This window comes from Periplaneta americana, chromosome 17 (assembly GCF_040183065.1).
Source record: "Periplaneta americana isolate PAMFEO1 chromosome 17, P.americana_PAMFEO1_priV1, whole genome shotgun sequence".
Lineage (NCBI taxonomy): Eukaryota > Metazoa > Arthropoda > Insecta > Blattodea > Blattidae > Periplaneta > Periplaneta americana.
The window spans coordinates 111,081,737-111,102,663 of NC_091133.1; positions in this window are offsets into that span (position 1 = coordinate 111,081,737).

The window sequence follows — 20,927 nt, forward strand, 5'->3', positions numbered from 1 at the left end:
TTATTCTAGAATTTGTCTGAAAAACTGCTCAGTGAGAGTAATTTATAACGGTGTCTCTAGTTTGGGATTTTCACTTGAATCGTGAATATATTTCATGTATGTAAAAAGTGTTCCTAAATTGGTATACACGAGACGTTGAGAGGTGACGACTAACGAGCATATCGCACGTGCATACAGATGATCAACTCACAAGGATCCTTAACAAGACGAATACGTCATTTCCCTTTCAGCACATTTCATTCCCTATTGACACTGTTCTCAAAGCTCTAGCAGAATGATAGGTAACGAGGCCATTCTTGTTGCTATGGATATATATATATATATATATATATATATATATATATATATATATATATATAGCAAGCTGCTTCTTTTTGTGAATTTACAGTAACATACACTTTTTTATAGGCCTATGTTTGATTTGGATAATAAAGCTGTTTGAAATAGACCTTTAAAGTAGGCCTATAGTAACTTGGTGCTCGGAAGCAATTTTGAGATTAGCATTTTTCTGAAGAGCATTTTAACCAAATACAGCACTGAGTTATTTATATGTGGTATATTGTTGTTTGATTTGGATAATAAAACTGTTTGAAATAGATCTTTAAAATAGGCCTATAGTAAGTTGGTTCTGGGAAGAAATTTTGAGATTAGCATTTTTCTGAAGAGCATTTTAACCAAATACAGCACTGAGTTATGTATATGTGGTATATTGTTGTTTGATTTGGATAATAAACCTGTTTGAAATAGACCTTTGAAGTAGGCCTATAGTAAATTGGTTCTCGGAAGCAATTTTGAGATTAGTACTTTTTCTTTAAAGCATTTTAACCAAATACAGCACTGAGTTGTTTACATGTGGTATATATTGTTGTTTGATTTGGATAATAAACCTGTTTGAAATAGACCTTTAAAGTAGGCCTATAGTAAGTTGGTTCTCGGAAGCAATTTTGAGATTAGTATTTTTCTTTAGAGCATTTTAACCAAATACAGCACTGAGTTGTTTACATGTGGTATATATTGTTGTTTGATTTGGATAATAAACCTGTTTGAAATAGACCTTTAAAGTAGGCCTATAGTAAGTTGGTTCTCGGAAGCAATTTTGAGTTTAGTATTTTTCTTTAGAGCATTTTAACCAAATACAGCACTGAGTTATTTGCATGTGGTATATTGTTCTTTAATTTGGATAATAAACCTGTTTGAAATAAACCTTTAAAGTAGGTCTATAGTAAGTTGGTTCTCGGAAGCAATTTTGAGATTAGTATTTTTCTGAAGAGCATTTTAACCAAATACAGCACTGAGTTATTTATATGTGGTATATTGTTGTTTGATTTGGATAATAAACCTTTTTGAAATAGATCTTTGAAGTAGGCCTATAGTAAGTTGTTTCTCGGAAGCAATTTTGAGATTAGTATTTTTCTGTAGAGCATTTTAACCAAATAGAGCACAGAGTTATTTGCATGTAGTATATATTTTTTGTTTGATTTGGATAATAAACCTGTTTGTAATAGACCTTTAAAGTAGGCCTATAGTAAGTTGGTTCTCGGAAACAATTTTGAGATTAGTATTTTTCTTTAGAGCATTTTAACCAAATACAGTACTGAGTTATTTACATGTGGTATATATTGTTTGATATGGATAATAAACCTGTTTGAAATAGACCTTTGAAGTAGGCCTATAGTAAGTTGGTTCTCGGAAGCAATTTTGAGATTAGTACTTTTTCTTTAAAGCATTTTAACCAAATACAGTACTGAGTTATTTAGATGCGGTATATATTGTTGTTTGATTTGGATAATAAACCTGTTTGAATTAGACCTTTAAAGTAGGCCTATAGTAAGTTGGTTCTCGGAAGCAATTTTGAGATTAATATTTTTCTGTAGAGCATTTTAACCAAATACAGTACTGAGTTATTTAGATGCGGTATATATTGTTGTTTGATTTGGATAATAAACCTGTTTGAAATAGACCTTTAAAGTAGTCCTGTAGTAAGTTGGTTCTCGGAAGCAATTTTCAGATTAGTATTTTTCTGAAGAGCATTTTAACCAAATACAGCACTGAGTTATTTATATGTGGTATATTGTTGTTTGATTTGGATAATAAACCTTTTTGAAATAGACCTTTGAAGTAGGCCTATAGTAAGCTGGTTCTCGGAAGCAATTTTGAGATTAATGCTTTTTCTTTAGAGCATTTTAACCAAATACAGCACTGAGTTATTTATATGTGGTATATTGTTGTTTGATTTGGATAATAAACCTGTTTGAAATAGACCTTTAAAGTAGTCCTGTAGTAAGTTGGTTCTCGGAAGCAATTTTGAGATTAGTATTTTTCTGAAGAGCATTTTAACCAAATACAGCACTGAGTTATTTATATGTGGTATATTGTTGTTTGATTTGGATAATAAACCTTTTTGAAATAGACCTTTGAAGTAGGCCTATAGTAAGTTGGTTCTCGGAAGCAATTTTGAGATTAGTATTTTTCTTTAGAGCATTTTAACCAAATACAGTACTGAGTTATTTACATGCGGTATGTTGTTTTCAGTCAGATTCTCGAAGTAATGGAGGATGAAGTTTCCAGAAAACCGAAAATGTGGCAGATTATTGTACTAAGGCAGGAAAATTACTATCGTTAAAATTGATTATTGTGCTGCAAAATACGAGTATCGATGTACAGTAGAGCGTCTCATTTAGGCACAGTGAAAACGTAAAATGCAGGTAAAGTGTGGGGGGAGGACGAGCCGTACGATAAACACGAGGGATGCACAAAGTTTTAGTTACAACATTTATGGCGGAGCATTAATTGAAATTATATTTTCCAAAAACCATACAAAACAAACGACCACAAATTGCATAACGTTATCATATACACATTTTAACAGACAAGCAATTACGACGTTGAAATAATTCAATATAAGAAATCAAATTTTGCTACTTACATGATGTTGCTTTCAAGCAGTATTTTTTAAGGTCATGAATTTCATTCTCTGTATGACTAACATAATATCACCATCTTCTGTGGCCGAATTAATAAAACTACAGTATATTGGTCTGGTCTGTTTCCTAAACATAATTATCACAATAAACATAAACAAGCTGCATTCCGGACAATGGTACATAGACTACTCGACATACCAATGAACCAACAGGATTACAACGAAGAGCTAAGCACAATGAAATCCATAGCACAAGAAAACGGATACAACCGTAACATAATAGACAACATAATACGTAAGACAAAACATAATCACAAAAAACATAAGAATACAACAAAAACACAAAAAATATATCATACTAACATACGAAAACAAAAACACACAAACAAAATTGCAACCTCATTCAAGAAATTAAATTACAACATCGCATAAAGAACAAATAAACCTCTACAAAAATATCTCAACACACAAACAAACAAATACAACCACACAGACGTATACAAACTCAAATGTAACACCTGCAACAACTTGTATATAGGACAGACAGGCAGATCGTTTCAAACACGTTACAAAGAACACATCACAGCCATAACAAAATTACAAAACATCTCCACATATGCAGAACACATCACAAATGCTAACCACACCCACAGAGACATCATCACAGACATGGAAATATTACACATCCAACCGGAAAGCCAGAAACTAAACACACTAGAACAATATGAAATATACAGACACACGAAAACACACCCCAACGATATTCTCAACACACAACTCAACTTCAAAACACACACACTCTTTGACTCTACACTATACCACACGAACGCACCCTCACAGGAAACAGAACAGGAGGCCAACAACGACCAGTTTTGAAGGTGACCCATAAATAGGTCGAAACATGTAAACGAGGTACGTTGAATTTTAACACAAGAAAGTCTTATCATACATATTCCGAAGTGATACAGTGTTAAAAGTTGTATACACAAGATCTATAATTATCCCTTCTCAAAGTTCAATTTTTTCAGGTAGACCAATATACTGTAGTTTTAAATTCGTCCTGAGTGGCTTTAAATTGTCATGAGGCCAAAATAAGCACAGATTTAGAAAACTGAAACATTATTTTATTTTTTGTGTTAAAAACAAAATGAACATTTTTAATACTTTTTCGTTATTTTCACCGATCCATAGCCTTAATAGACTAACTTCATTACTTTTTTTTACACACCAAGGCTGTCTACAATAATAATGAAATGGCTTTATAAGTTGCAAGGACAATGCACTCAAGACATTATTGCACACAAGAAAATCCTTCGTACAGTCTTGAAGGCTGTCGACAACATTTGAACGACTTTATAAGTTGTGCCAACAACTGTCCTGACATTATTTCCACAGAAAATAATAAAAATTCTTCTTCTGAAGGAAGAAAAAAAAAGTTCCCCTATACAGAACATTTGCGGACCTCCAGAATGAGCTTTGGGGACCTCAGGGGCCCGCGTACTCCACTTTGAGAACCACTACTCTAAATGTTAATTTTGTTTCATTTCCTACCTTCTTTTGGAGCATTTCTATGAAGATTATTTCATAAGTGCGCCTCCCTTTCCGATAGGCATTCGTGAGCCTGTAGTCTCTTCTTTGCATGTGGCAGATAAAATAAAACTTCATGGAAGCCATCAAAGGCTTTCGGACTCGAGAATCGATTCCCATCGCCAATTCAATTTTCCGTTCCACATCGGTTGTAAGCGAAGGTAAGAAGTCTCGTAAGATATTGTAGTGAGCCAGCCAGGTGTATTGTTCGCCTCATGATTGATCGGGGGGCCAGGCGTCGCCACGCCGCGCCGGTTGTAGGTCGGTGTTGCTGTACAGCAGGGGCGGCCCGTCCTTATGTGCTACAGTGCTACAGCACAATGATACTTTTTGCTCAAATAATGTATTTGCAATACCATAGTATTTGATCTGCCATTTGACAATTTCCCGTGGTTATGTTCACGACGCGTTATAGAGTGTTTAGTCTTCGCTCTTCGCTGCCTCAGGGGGTTCGTTGTGCTACTCAAAACTCTACATGAGAATGTAGCCAACTAATGCGCATGTGCAAAGCTGAAATCACTGCTCTGATTGGCTATTTTTACGCGGGGAAGTGCTGTAGTCAGCTTCAGCACAACACAGCTTGGAGATTACAAAAGTAAAGCGTAACGAAAGAATGCTTGTTTGTGGAAGAACTCGGAACTATGTACAATGTGTTTGGTAATTCAAGTGTCCAACCGCTGCTGCCATCTACCTGGTTTTTGAGATTCCTCCTGAATCAATCAGTCTAGAAAATTGAGGCCAAGGAATTATGTGACTATAATTCAGGAAACTACTTATCGTTTCAGTCTTTAAGCTACCTAGACGCAACAAAATTGTTAAACAGCGAATTTTTTTGACAATTTTTCGCATAATTTTCCTGAACGCGAACTTGAAGTTGCTGTCAACAGCTATACTGTACTGAACAAAAGAGTGTTAAAGACAGCTTGGAGTTCTATACGGAAGATCCGACTTCTGAAATGTAGATGGAGCTGTTCAATTGTTACAATACATAACATAGCCTCCAACAATTCACAGGATCCATTCTGTAAAGTAACGAAGTTGTTAAATATTTTGGTTACAACACCAATGACCACTGCTGAGCCAGAAAGATGCTTTTCTTTCTTTAAACGCATAAAAACGTTTTTAAGGAACACTATGTTCCAGGATCGCCTCACTGCTCTTGCAATACTGTCAATAGAAAAGAGTATGATGTCCAAGGTGGAGGGGTTTAACTCCAGGGTAATTGACAAGTTCTGCAGTAGGAAGGAATGTCGTATGGACTTCATATTTCGTCACTAGGCGAGTCTCAAATTAATATAAATACATGTAAGTGTATACAGTAGGCCGATATAGAGATTGTAGCACACTCATTATTTTGTCCACCAGCCGCTACTGCTGTACAGGCATTGGCCAGTAAATAGTGCTCAGTACATTAGTTCGCATTTGCATGTGTAAATATCTTCCGTACTCATCAGCGCGGACACTAAAGTTTGAATGTTTCATTTATGCTTGTATTTTCCATTGCGTTTGCGATTCTCCTCATTGATCCGGGTGAACGCACTCCTTAAAGAGGCGAGGAGAAAAGAATGTGGCTGACACACGTGTCTTGTATTGTATCTTTGGACTTGTTACAGAATTCATACAGATTCAGATGAGCAGTGGCGTAGCGTCAATGTAAGCTAAAAAGCTTAGCTTCCCCAGTTAATAATAATTTCATAATAAACCTGCAGTTTATGAAGAAAATTATTTATTAATTTTAATAGAATTTATATTTACGCGTTAAATATTGTGATGCGGCAGCTCAGGATGATTTGTGATGCAGCAGTAACAAGAAGCCTGCACACACCAGCTTCCAAGCAGACCGGTTTCTTCTGTGTAATCCACCCCGCAGATTTTCCATCCCTTTTAAACTACCCTAGTCGCAAGGCTCGCAAAGAAGCCAGCTTTAACATTTAAAATAAGTAGTTTCCGAGTTATCCCTTTTCGTCAGTTGCGTTCAGTTGAAGTGTTAGTGTGCATTGTGGCTGATATAATAAATAATGAGCGAAATAACGGTTCCTGACACTAATTTACTTGATTTTTTTAGGACAATTGTATTATCAAAGCTGACTTACGAACAAAAGTGTGATTTAAAAAACAAATGACCGACTCCCTTGCTGTGGATGAAGGACACAACCAAAAGACAGACGCATACTTACGTAATGATACTAATATTGTGATTTCTCTAAGTATGATAGGGAGTGAGCTAATGTTATACGTATACGTGTCTATTTGTTAAGAGATATGTGTAAACCGTGAAATCATATTTTATTACGTATCATTTGAGGTCATGCCTTATTGGTGTTACGATGTTCCAACCAATCTTCGACTGCCGACTTGAAATTGACTACTATTTATTTTAAGACTGTATTTTTGTAATACGTTTTCTCATATTGCATGAAAGACAACTTGAGTTAGCTTCCCCTGCTCAAAATTTCATGCTACGCCACTGCAGATGAGTACTGCGAAGAACTTCATGTTATGCCCTTAATAGCATAAAATTGTTCACCTTTTTGGCCTTATTTTATTAGGGATATGCCTAATAGGCTGTGTTATTGCCATCAAAATCACATACAATTTGTGTATAATTCGTTAATGGTGGTTCTGTTACATTTCTGTTTTTCAGGAAACCACCCTTAACTACATTTTACTATTAATAACTATTACTATATATTCCATCATATGACTCGGTTAAGAGAGAAGTTTTATATGATATTCTTATTGAATTTGGTATTCCCAAGAAACTAGTTCGATTAATTAAAATGTGTCTCAGTGAAACGTACAGCAGAGTCCGTGTAGGTCAGTTTCTGTCAGATGCGTTTCCAATTCACTGTGGGCTAAAGCAAGGAGATGCACTATCACCTTTACTTTTTAACTTTGCTCTACAGTATGCCATTAGTAAAGTCCAGGATAACAGAGAGGGTTTGGAATTGAACGGGTTACATCATTGTACGAAATGGAAATATAAAAATTGGAAATTTATCCTTTGAAGAGGTGGAAAAATTCAAATACCTGGGAGCAACAGTAACAAATATAAATAACACTCGGGAGGAAATTAAACAGACAATAAATATGGGAAATGCCTGTTATTATTCGGCTGAGAAGCTATTATCATCCAGTCTGCTATAAAAAAATCTGAAAGTTAGAATTTATAAAACAGTTATATTACTGGTTGTTCTTTATGGTTGTGAAACTTGGACTCTCACTTTGAGAGAGGAACATAGGTTAAGGATGTTTGAGAATAAGGTGCTTAGGAAAATATTTGGGGCTAAGAGGGATGAAGTTACAGGAGAATGAAGAAAGTTACACAGCGCAGAACTGCATGCATTGTATTCTTCACCTGAAATAATTGGGAACATTATATCCAGACGTTTGAGATGGGCAGGACATGTAGCACGTATGGGTGAATCCAGAAATGCATATAGAGTGTTAGTTGAGAGGCCGGAGGAAAAAAGACCTTTGGGAAGGCCAAGACGTAGATGGGAAGATAATATTAAAATGGATTTGAGGGAGGTGGGATATGATAAAGACTGGATTGAACTTGCTCAGGATAGGGACCTATGACGGGCTTATGTGAGGGCGGCAATGAACCTTCGGGTTCCTTAAAAGCCAGTAAGTAAGTAAGTAATCTAAAAGAATTGTATTATATCCGAACGAGACTCGGTGGCTAACGATACTTCAAGGTAGTCTGGGAGATTATATTATGAGCAGGGAACGGATTTATATGGACTAAAAATATATGAAATATGTAAATATATATGTAGTTATTTTTACCAAAATATGGAATTAAATATGGATTTTTACCAAAATATGGAATTAAATATGGACTTAAAATTATAAAAAAAATGACTATGTACGTTAAATATTGGTACATTTTAATCAAACTAAACAAAAAATATAATGGACGTACCTTATCTTCCAATGTAGTTTCAACAAAACACAATTTTTATTGTCTGTTACCATAACAATAGGTTACAAACATTTCTTTCAAGTGCTGAAAAGTGAATCTTCTTCTATTGTCTCTGAGGATAGATTTATACTGACTAAAAGAGCGTTCGACGTCACAAGAAGTAACTGGTACATAATTCAATTTCACAATGTCTGCTGGGGATAAGTCCAAGTTAATCTTCACTGTTGATTCACCACTCATCACAGCAACAACCTTTTGTAGTTCTTCATATCCAGGGTTTTTTGAAAGTACAGTGTCCACCTTAGCTCTTACTGCATCTGCAACTTTACCTCTACCACGATTCAGTTGTTCCACAGTACTATTTATAATTTCAAAACTTTCAGATAGTGAAAGGTGCCTATTTTGGAGACTTTTGAGCGTTTTTATGATGCATGAAAATGTATGCTGAATGTGAGCTAAGTCATTCTTCACACTTATGTCACAGGTAACTGTTTTCGCAGTATCAATTGAGACTGCATCTTCAGAGTCCAATGCAAGGAGAACATTGTTAATAGAGTCTGTATGTTCGGCATAATATTCAACTGCTTCTAGCCATGTACCCCATCTAGTTAAAATTGGCTTTGGTGGCAATGGAATTTCAGGGTACATTTCTTTCAACACGTTAACTCTACTGGGAGCTTTGAGAAATACTTTTTTCACTGATGAAATCAACAAATCTACTTTAGGGAAATTGTCTCTGACCACTTCTGCCACACGATGAAATGCATGCGCCACACAAGTAAAATGAGTCAATTTAGGATATACAACAGATAATGCTTGTCCAGCTTTGACCATATAAGGGGCAGCATCGCTAATAAAGAATAACACATTATCGTACATAATACCCTTTGGCCACAGGATACCCATAGCTTCGTTGAACAGTTTAACTATAGTTTTGTTATTGCACTTTTCTAGAACATCACAATGTAAAAGAATTCGTTCAGAATATTGTTCACTTAACAAACCGATAACTACATTACCAACAAGTCTACCTTCTTTGTCGGGAGTCTCATCAATGGAAACCCAAATTGAACTATCTTTAATTTCATCTCTTATCTTCTGTATTGTCTCATCGTAGATGGATGGAGCATACGTCTTCCTAAGTGTTGACTCATCCGGGATTGTATGTTGAGTATATTTTTCAAGGAATTCCCTGAAGACCTTATTCTTTAGTTTGTAGAGAGGAATATCAGCAGAGATGAGAGAACGGCACAGGTCGATGTTAAACTCAGATCTTACATTCGATGTTGTTGGTTGTGTTAAAAACAATTGTCTCTGCTTGAAATTTAGTTGTTTGTTGGCCTGATGTTTACTAGTTGTAATGTGTTGTTGCACCAGGAACTTTTGTGTAGATGATACTGCACACTGACACAAATTACAAAATAATATTTTATTGTCAGTTGATAAACCATCTTCTTTAAATTCTGAAATGTAACTTGTTAGTTTTGATTTTAAATTGACTGAATGACGTACTTTTGGCATATTTACCGTCTTTATAGTATGATTTACAAAACTGAACCTATGTGTACTCTGACTGGCATTTAACTGTTGAGCTGCACAACTGAAGTCTGTTAAAAATTTTAAATTAAATTAATACAGTTTTGTAACTTACTTTCCCATTGTTGATAGGACTGCTAATTTTCAAATAACTCTGATGTTAAAGGGATTACTGAACATGTGTTTAAATCTCTATTGTTGAAATGTATTTTTAAAAGTTAATGGAATTTTGTTTTGTTTTATTGTTAAACCTAATATAATATGGACTGTTTTATATGAAATATGGAAAATATATGGAAATTAACGAAAATATGTACTAAACTCTAAAATATGGAAAAATATGGAAAATAAAAGTAGGATTTTTCAACCCTACACATTGTGAAACATAAAGATAATGCAAAATATAAATTATATTAGCTTTATAAGTAAATATGTATTTACATATAAATCCTTTCCCTGATTATGAGTTATATGGGGAGACACTAGGGCTGAAGGAAAACCTATTATTTATTGCTGTATCCCCTACGTTCTCTTTTGTGTTTTGCCAAATGATCAGAATATCTCGCCTATATTAGAGAATATCCATGGATAAAATGTTGTAATTTACAGTGATGAATACATGAATATTTCCAAATGAGTTTCTAAGATTGTATCGCATTATATTTATATACTTTTAATGGGTTATTTAATGGTGCTGTATCAATTACTATCCTGTTTAACATCGATGGAATTGGTGATAATGAAATGGCGACTTCTCGGCCTCGCATCGCCAGATACCATGAAGTGATAGCCACCGGCGTAGCTCAGTCGGCTAAGGGTACGTACACGTTGGAACAACGATAAACGATAAAAGAAACGATCTAGCGACGCTTTGGTATTATCAAAGAATCGAGTGTTCATATCGGAGCAACGAGGACGCGGGAAACGAACATTTTGATTTATCAGTAGAAGATATTATATACTTCCACTTAATGAGAGAAGATATATAGGAAATATCAGCTGCTAAGTTCAAGGTTAATGTAACTTAAATACGTACAAAATTAAACGCGTTTCTCATCCCAAAGATAGTATAAATTCGTTGTGTTGTGATTAGTTCTTGTGATCACATAACATATGACGAATAAATACACAACTGATCAATTTTCCAATATCTACAATAATTAATTTAATATGCCGAAATAATAATAAATCGATTAATATTCGGATATATTGATAACCGCCGGTAATTATACAGATTAATATTATCTTAAACAGAGATCATATGAACGACAAGAGCGAAGAAAATGGAACTTTTCTTTTTCGTCGCTTTTATCGTGTATCTTCGCTTTTATCGTTACTCCAATATGCACACCTCAATGACAATGCATGCTTCAATTCTCTCCGATATAGCATCGCTGCTTCTTTTATCGTTTATCGTCGCTCCAACGTGTACGTACCCTAAGGCGCTTGTCTGCCGATCCGGGTTGCGCTCGTGCGCGTGTTCGATCCCCGCTTGGGCTGATTACCTGGTTGGGTTTTGTCCAAGGTTTTCCTCAACCGTAAGGCAAATGCCAGGTAATCTATGGAGAATATTCTGCCTCATCACGTCAAAAACCATTTCGTTATCACGAATCTCATCGACGCTAAATAACCTAGTAGTTGATGCAGCGTCGTTAAATAACCAAATAAAAAATCATGAAGTGATCTGATAGACATAAACCTCTGAAGAAATCCAACTAGATAATCACCTCAAGTGGGATTTGAAGCCACGCCCGAATATAGTCTCGATCAGAGAGTAAACGTGCTACCATCTGGCAAGCAAACGTTCTGATGGGGGCAGATAAAAAAGTTAAATTTTTTTTCTTCCACCATGTTAATAATGTCAAAAGAAGTGCTTATACAAATTTTGACCACTCGACCGCAATTACGAGGCCGTCCAGAAAGTGATTTTCCCTGGGGTCGTTTATAGAAAAAAGCACAATTTCATGCAAATATTTATTGAAACAGATGCAGCAATTTTTGCTCTATTTGTCAACATATCCCCTACTGGAAATGAGACATTTGTCATACCATGGGATCAATTTTTGTGTCGTAGAAGTAGCCGCCTCAGTCCGGAACCAGAGTTTGACTGCGTCTGCACCTCTCTTTGTCGATCCTATGATATGAGAAATGTCTCAATTCCGATGGAAAATATGTTAGCTCAACAAGTTGTGTCCGTTCTAATGAATTTGTCCAATGAAATTGTGTTTTTTCTTTCTGTTAACGGCCCCTGGCGAATCAATTTTTTACGGCCCTCGTAATTGCGGTCGAGTGGCCAAAATTTGTATAAGCACTTCTTTTGACATTATTAACGTGATGGAAGAAAAAAAAATACTTTTTTATCTGCCCCCATCAGAACGTTTGCTTGTGATCTACATCGGTGGTTTTATATTGCTTTTCGTAATCGTTTTCGAGTATATTTTTTTATGTTTTGTAATATTGCTATTCAGCATTTACAAAGGATATGAGACGATGGGCTGGCGATAATGGGGCCTTTGAAAATATTTTGAGAAAATACGAGACAGTGCCTTTGTGTCATCTTTATCCATCACGAATTACACGCTTTGCCGATGATCAAACCCTACTCTCGTTCACCATACGCCATGAAACTGATAGGTGGTTGACGCACTCATAATTATTAACTTGGCAGGCTGTGGAAAATTTGTTTCTTGTCGAAGTCAGTAAGAATTCATGTGTGCAATTTGTCACTTTGTCTTCAAAGTGTATTTTCTCGGTAGAATTTTGTGGTCTCGACATGCTGTTCAACCTGGTCGCCAGATTTACTGCACTCGTGTGATTATTTTATGTTGCTCTCTGCCCGTTGCCGCTCGCACAAACCTCTTGAACAGTTGAATCGATAAATTTAGCAGCTATCTCCAGCATCAGAGGAGACAATAGCGGCATCCTACTCCAGACAATAGTTGTTCGAGTCCCGGTACAATCTACGCTATCGTCGTAGACTCTGCAGTTCTTCGCGATAAGTAGAGAAGTAGTGATGAATAAGCCGCTACAGCACACTTGCGATTTAATACGAATTTTTGTTTTAGCACGAATTTATCCGAATTTTTGTGTAGGCTATATAATAATAATAATAATAATAATAATAATAATAATAATAATAATAATTTATTTAACCTGGCAGAGTTAAGGCCATACGGCCTTCTCTAACACTTAACCAGGAGTAAAAACTCCGTTACAAAAACACTACAATTTTACACACAAAACTGAATAAGATAATAATAATAATAAAATGTAAACAACAAGTAAGAAGAAATCAGACATAATATATAACATACCGAAAGAAAGAAAAAAGCATAATAAAAAATGTGAACAGTAGGTCAAAATAAATGGGGCATACAAAGTATAAAAAAATAAGACAATTATTGATGATGATGATGATGATAATAATAATAATAATAATAATAATAATAATAATAATAATAATAATTTATTTAACCTGGCAGAATTAAGGCCATACGGCCTTCTCTAACACTTAACCAGGAGTAAAAACTCCGTTACAAAAACACTAAAATTTTACACACAAAACTGAATAAGATAATAATAATAATAAAATGTAAACAACAAGTAAGAAGAAATCAGACATAATATATAACATACCGAAAGAAAGAAAAAAGCATAATAAAAAATGTGAACAGCAGGTCAAAATAAATGAGGCATACAAAGTATAAAAAATAAGACAATTATTGATGATGATAATAATAATAATAATAATAATAATAATAATAATAATAATAATAATTTATTTAACCTGGCAGAGTTAAGGCCATACGGCCTTCTCTAACACTTAACCAGGAGTAAAAACTCCGTTACAAAAACACTACAATTTTACACACAAAACTGAATAAGATAATAATAATAAAATGTAAACAACAAGTAAGAAGAAATCAGACATAATATATAACATACCGAAAGAAAGAAAAAAGTATAATAAAAAATGTGAACAGCAGGTCAAAATAAATGAGGCATACAGAGTATAAAAAAGAAGACAATTATTGATGATAATAATAATAATAATAGTAATAATAATGATAATAATAGTAATAATAATAATACTAATAGTAGTAATAAAATAGTGCAGTACAAATCATACAATCAAAATAATATTTTTAAAGTACCCACAGTAAGGAAAATTATAATTTTATATATAGCTCAACTTATAGATATATACCATTATCGGAAAATATGAAAACAAAAATACAAAATAAGTTAAATATCACTAGAACATAACAAAATGTGAATACGTGGAAACATGCAATACAACACTTGTCATAAGAGTAAGTTAGTTTGGCAACTCGTCATAAGATAATGTTCTAACTTGGATTTGAAAGATTTCAATGTTCGGCAGCCCTTGACTTCAGGCGGCAGAGAGTTCCAGTGACGAGAGGTAGTAACAGTGAAAGATGAGGAATACAGAGATGATGTGTGAAGTGGAATTTCTAGCGTGTTATCGCGTTGTGATCGAGTATTAATATTATGATAGCGAGAGAGAGTATGAAAATGAGCGAATAAATAATAGGGGATGAAGTGTGCATAATTCGATATATATATATATATATATATATATATATATATGACATTTTAATTTTCAAAGTAACCGGTAACAAAATTTTGAGTTCAAATCCTATTTTAATATAGAATTTTGAACCTTGTTAATGTCTTCAATTTGATTAAATAAATTTATAGCCTATGTGTATGAATTAATCAGCCTATATTATATTTGTATTCTATAATTTCGGAATATACAGTATATTTTTCATAAATTGTCCTACTTTATTCACGTACGATATTGTTCTTCTCTATGTTAATATTATATTATATTATATTATATTATATTATATTATATTATATTATATAATTTCATTGTACTTCGCTGTAATTTTAATTTTAGTTCCTATTTTATTTTATTTTATTTTATTTTCTATATTCCTCTTATATTAATAATAGGCCTATATCTGAACTGCGACCGAACACGAGCGCTACTCACTCGGTCCTTAAGTTTTGTTAATATTATTGTTTCCTCCTTTTATACTGATTGTATTATTTTATTTCTATTTCTGTTGTAATTATATTCTGTAAGTTAGTCTGGTGCTTATACTGCTTGTTTGAGGCTTGAAAGTAATGTAATTTTCCCTAAGATTGGTTACTAGCCTTATCGTTAGGTAGTCCAGTAGTGGGGCTGCCACTTTTAGCCTCTGGACAGGCTTGTAATGCAGCATTTCCTCTGCATTTGATGAAACAGTTATACCGCTGTGACTCGGTCGCCATTTCCTCGTTGGTAGAAACAGGGTGGACCACGGGAAGGTGAGGATGGCATTTGGACAGGAGAGGCTGTATGTTAGTCTGGAATGGCATTTTTAGGACAAGACCCAGTCAGAAGTAAGATAATACACAATAACCAATGCCTCGAACAAGTGCAAAATTTCACTTATCTGGGTTATGAAATATCTTATCAAAATGAAAAAGATGTGAACAAGAAAATTACCAAATTTACACAAATTCTAGGAATAATGAACAATGCATTGAAAGCTAAATTGGTACAAAAATCTACAAGAATAAAAATATATAATACACTAGCATTACCCGCCCTTTTATACGGAAGCGAGATTTGGTCATTAAAGAAAAAAGACATGAACAGAATCAAAGCAACGGAAATGAAATTTTTGAGGAGGACAGCAGGATATACTCTTTTAGACCGAAAAAGGAATGAAGAAATTTTAGAACAATTAGAAGTAGAGTCAGTAGAAGAAAAAATCAGCAGATACAAATTCAATTGGCTAGATCATGTAAGAAGAATGGAAAATTCAATAATCCCAAAAATTATGATGCAATATAAACCTAGAGGACATCGTCGACCAGGAAGACCTTTAAGAAGACTGCTAGATGGGGCCGAAACAGGTCTACAGAGGCCTAATTCGTGAAGAATGATGATGATGATGATGATGATGATGATGATGATGATGATGATGAAGTTAGTCTGGTGTATTATTCTGTGTTATATGTTATATTCTGTATTATTATATAAATTTATACTTGACCATGTTATAGCAACTTCCGATGCATTTGAAATTTGAAATTTGAAAGATTTAAAATTTGAACCTAATATTAAAACTGATTTCAATTTACTTTATTTTTAAATATAATGTAAAAATATCCTGAATGTTTTGTGGTGTCTGTTAGTTTATATTGTATTATTCCCACACAGGATGGGAGACTGTTACACAAATTTCCCTACACAACATGTAAGTGCCGAAAGAAACCTTTCAGTAGGCCTACTGTTAGAATGTACAAAGAACTCTAAGGGTCGATTTCTAAAACACGGACGAAATCGTGGTTCCAAACCTCTGCTTTTAAATCGCGATCGAGATCTGAATACTTTTGCGATTTCTAAAACGAAGTCGAGACACGGCTTGAGAAGAAACAGAGGTTCGTGGGTTTTATATATGGCAACGCAGCTAAGAATCGATTTTTATTCCTGTACACAGTCGATATTAGAAAGAAATGAACATCGGGATTAATATTTTTATTGAATTGCAGTAAGTCACGTTCTTTTATTCTCAGCTAAGGTGTTGTTATATTTAGGGAATATACTTGCGTTTAAAATACTAGCATTACTTAGTATTTAATAGGGAACGGATTTTTAGGTACCGGAATGATATTACCCAAATAATTATCACAAGTCGAGCGTTTATGTTGTAGTTTAACGTTTGTTCATAACTAATACCAACATTAACTGAGAACACTGTCCTAAGGAATTAATAACCTAAATATCAACTGGATTAAAATATCAATTGAAAGTAGAATGTTTTCATAAACAGTATAATACGCTAGTACTACGTGCAAAGCCCCAGTAGCATAAAACTTGAAATAAGACAAAATCATGTTTGCCTCATATTCTTGTAGGCCCACAACATTGTCGAGTATTAAATGAAATGTCCAAAACTACTGTAAAGACTAAGAATTAAAATATATCGTCCTATAGGCATAAAAGTATAATTAATATAAAATATTATATCTTACTTCCCTCAAAGCAACAAGAAGATGTAAAAAAATTATCAACCTGTCGCCTCTTGAATTTCGTTGCAGATTATTATTTAGCATTCTTGCTAAATTTTGCGTTGATTTTTGGAAAATCGAAATATTTGCCAGAAATTATCGTCGTTACAAAGGATTCCTGTCTCTCATCACTCTAATCCGGAGATTTAATACTCGTAGACACAAGTTTTCCTTTGATAATAATCATCCAGCTGATCTACTACCTCCATCTTGTACAGACGTGGACAGATTATTAGCAAAATTGAAGATGTTTATTATATATTTTTACAATATATGATTCTTCAATTCAGACTGCAGTTGACATTTTTGCGTATTTACAAATTATTAGCAAAATTGAAGATGTGTATTGTATATTTTTTAGAAAATTTGACTCTTCAATTTGGACTACATTAGATATTTTTGCATATTTACAAATTATTAGCGAAACTGAAGATTTTTACTAAATATTTTTACCAAATTCGACTCTTCAATTTGGACTACAGTTCACATTTAGGATATTTCCAAATAATTAGCAAAACTGAAGATTTTTATTTTATATTTTGACAAAATTTGACTCTTCAATTTAGGCTGCAGTTGACATTTTTGCATATTTACAAACTTTTAGCAAAATTAAAGATTTTCATTATATATTCTTACAAAAATTGGCACTTCAATTTAAACCACAGTTGACATTTTTGCATTTTTCTGTCTACTATAATGATAGAAATATGAAAAATTGTCAACTGTAGTGTAAATTGAAAAGTCAAATTTTGTAAACAGAATTATCATAAAAATTGTCAATTTTGTTAATAATTTGTCCACGTCTGTATACATGAAGCCGTGGTTTTTAACCTGCCACAGCCGTGGTCTCTACTTCAGACCATTGTTTCGAGCCATGGCTCAGAAAAATGAAAACTACCTCGTTTTATAAATCCAAACGCGGTTTAAAGCCATGGCCGTGGTCTAGACCTCGTTTTAGAAATCGACCCTAAGATTCCTTTATATTAGAGACTTCCAGTGTATGGCCTATATATTGCACGACGAGAATAAAATAGGTTATATTTTTTATATGTGGAACAATACAGAATTTAAGGCATTTTTTATAAGTAACACCGAAGTCAAGCAAATGTTTATACGGAAATTTATGACTTTTTTCACCGTAAAATAGGACCCCTAATGATAATATCATCAAACGCAAAAAGTTCTGATTTGGATAACAAATCATCATCGTAGCTAATCTTTTTGTTGTCTTCTACTACAACCACCACCACCACCACCACCACCACCACAATGTCTCGCAAGCAGTGATTACCGACGATAGGAATGCGTACGAAACAATTCGATAAGGAAGGGCTGGCGACAGAAAAGGTCACGGAATGATATTCAAGAGTACAGTCGGATGTGAAACGACATCGATAGAATCAGTCTTGCATTGTGATAGTTCATTACGGTTTTAGTTTCAGTGAATACCTACGTGTCTTGTTCCAAGTGCGTTTATTTTATTATGTAGTGATGGAGCGTTCCCCTCGCAGAGAATCATTATTTTATTCGTAAACATATGTTGCGCGTTTAATTCGCTTCTGATTGTTCTCTTGCTACGCTCTTCATTTCCACAGGCTATGTCCCCATCTGTTCATCTTCTTGGAAGAGGCAGTACTTCCATCGGCCCGCATCTCTCGCTCCCTCGGCACACGTCAAAACAAACAGTAACGCCACCACTGTTTTTCGATAATCTTTCCTTGCGCGAACTATACTACTACTACTACTACTACTACTACTACTACTACTACTACTACTACTACTACTACTATTACTATTACAACAACTACTACTACTACTACTACCACCACCACCACCACCACCACCATCACCACCACCACCACCACCACCACCACCACCACCACCACTCTTGATTTTTGACCAAGAAGTCCGTTTCGTCATAATATATTGCTCTGTTAAAAGTTTTAAAAATGTTATGGGTCTTAGGCCTACCACTAATATTTTCTCTACCGGTAGTTCAAAACTTGTAAGAGTAGGTAATCGCTAGTCATTCTATCTTGTAATAGCCTATATTATACAGGAACATCATTTTATTTTTACTAACATTTTTAATATTAACCTGGCTATACCTTTGGATCAACGCCGTTTGCTACCCCCTTCCACGACTGGAGTTCGATGATACTGGCATAATGTACAAACAAATCACTTTACTAGGTATAGGAGGGAGGAAAAGTAGTTCATCCATTTACGTAAACTAGGAAATATCGCGATTTTGAGTTTGATCATTTTCATTAGGTTTTTGTTTAATCAAAATACAGTACAGTATTAACAATGAGTGTTTTTACTCACGAAGTGAGCTGTCCATGTGGACGTATTCATTATGCATTGCATATTATACTGTCTACAACACATTAGCGTACGATATAGAGAATGAAGTTAAATTGAAAAATAATCATAATATGGATATTTAAATACATTTTTTTTTTAATTTTGGCCGTTCATTTCGATACAGGCTTCAGTTCTAATGTGTGTAATTCCAATTACCAGTTTCGTCCTTCGTACTAGTAACTCATGTTGAAATAATTCTGTACCTACTCTATAAAAGAGTACCTTATGCACTGTAAATTCAATCTTCACTTCTGCCCGATCCGAAAAGATAAAATTACTCAGACATACTATCTATTGTCCTTCCAAGTGGCTATGTCGTAGGGTCGTAGAAAGGGGGGAAATCACGTGACAGTTAATTACTTAACAAGGCCCTTTTATTTAAGTTATTTTAAACAGTTGTATAATATTACGTAGACGTCCAATTCCTAACAGAAATTAATGTTCACAGAAAGGAGCTAAGACAGCCCAGCCATTAGCTGGCGAATAAAAGTTGGTGGGGGGAAACCGGGATACGACGTAGGCAAATGGACGACAGTACCTGTGCGAAAATGATTCAATATTGAAAGCTCTTTCGTCACTGGAAAACGCGAACATATTTTTGGAACGTACTGTTTACTATGGCCGTAAGGCTACTATGACTGTATATGCGGTCTTGGATCTGTGTGGAGGATGGTTGAGCTTCATTAGTAGAAGGGGTGGGAGTGAAGTACATTCAAAAACTCAGGTGCAATAAAAATTGAAGTAAAAATAAAATTATGTCCCTGTATATAATATTGCGCCTAGCCTAGCCTATACAGAATGTCCATGAAATTTCTATGTGTTTATTGAAGCAGGCGAAAAATAAAATAAAACAATTGGAAATAATGAAAGCGATAAGGGATATTTTGCTTACAAGCTCAGATAATTTCGAACTCTCCTTTTTTTTTTAAATTCCATTCATGTGTGTGCATAACCTATCTCAGTTGTTTATAATGTCTTGAAGGCTACGCCATCGCACCATCTTGATAAACTTTGTTTTGGCTGTCAAATTTCACTTCGTATGATCATAATTATCATCGCCTCTGAGGAGTTTCTATAGTTGAAAATGGACGTTAAATAAATTCGTACGGGTTAGAATAAGTTAGTTAACTGTAGTTGTAACAATTGCCCGCCGTGGGATATTTCTCGCGTCCAAATCAAATACGTCATCATGATAAATTATCTTCTGATCATAGAGCCGTCTTGTTCTGGACTTTCAAGATTTCAATCCATGTATAACAGCGCTCCTCCTGTATGTTGGATTGCGTCCTGATAATCGGAGGGTTTTTTGTCGTGTTATTTCAGCCTGTCCCGTCGGGATTGCTGTGTACATCAAGTTTAATGACTAGATTAGCATAATGTGCACGCAATTATTTATGAAGCAAGCCCGAGTGGCCTGGATCCCCCTTCATACTTGGAGATAAGCGGCATGAATTAGCTGATGGAGTACTAGATTCATAGATTATTTAACATTGC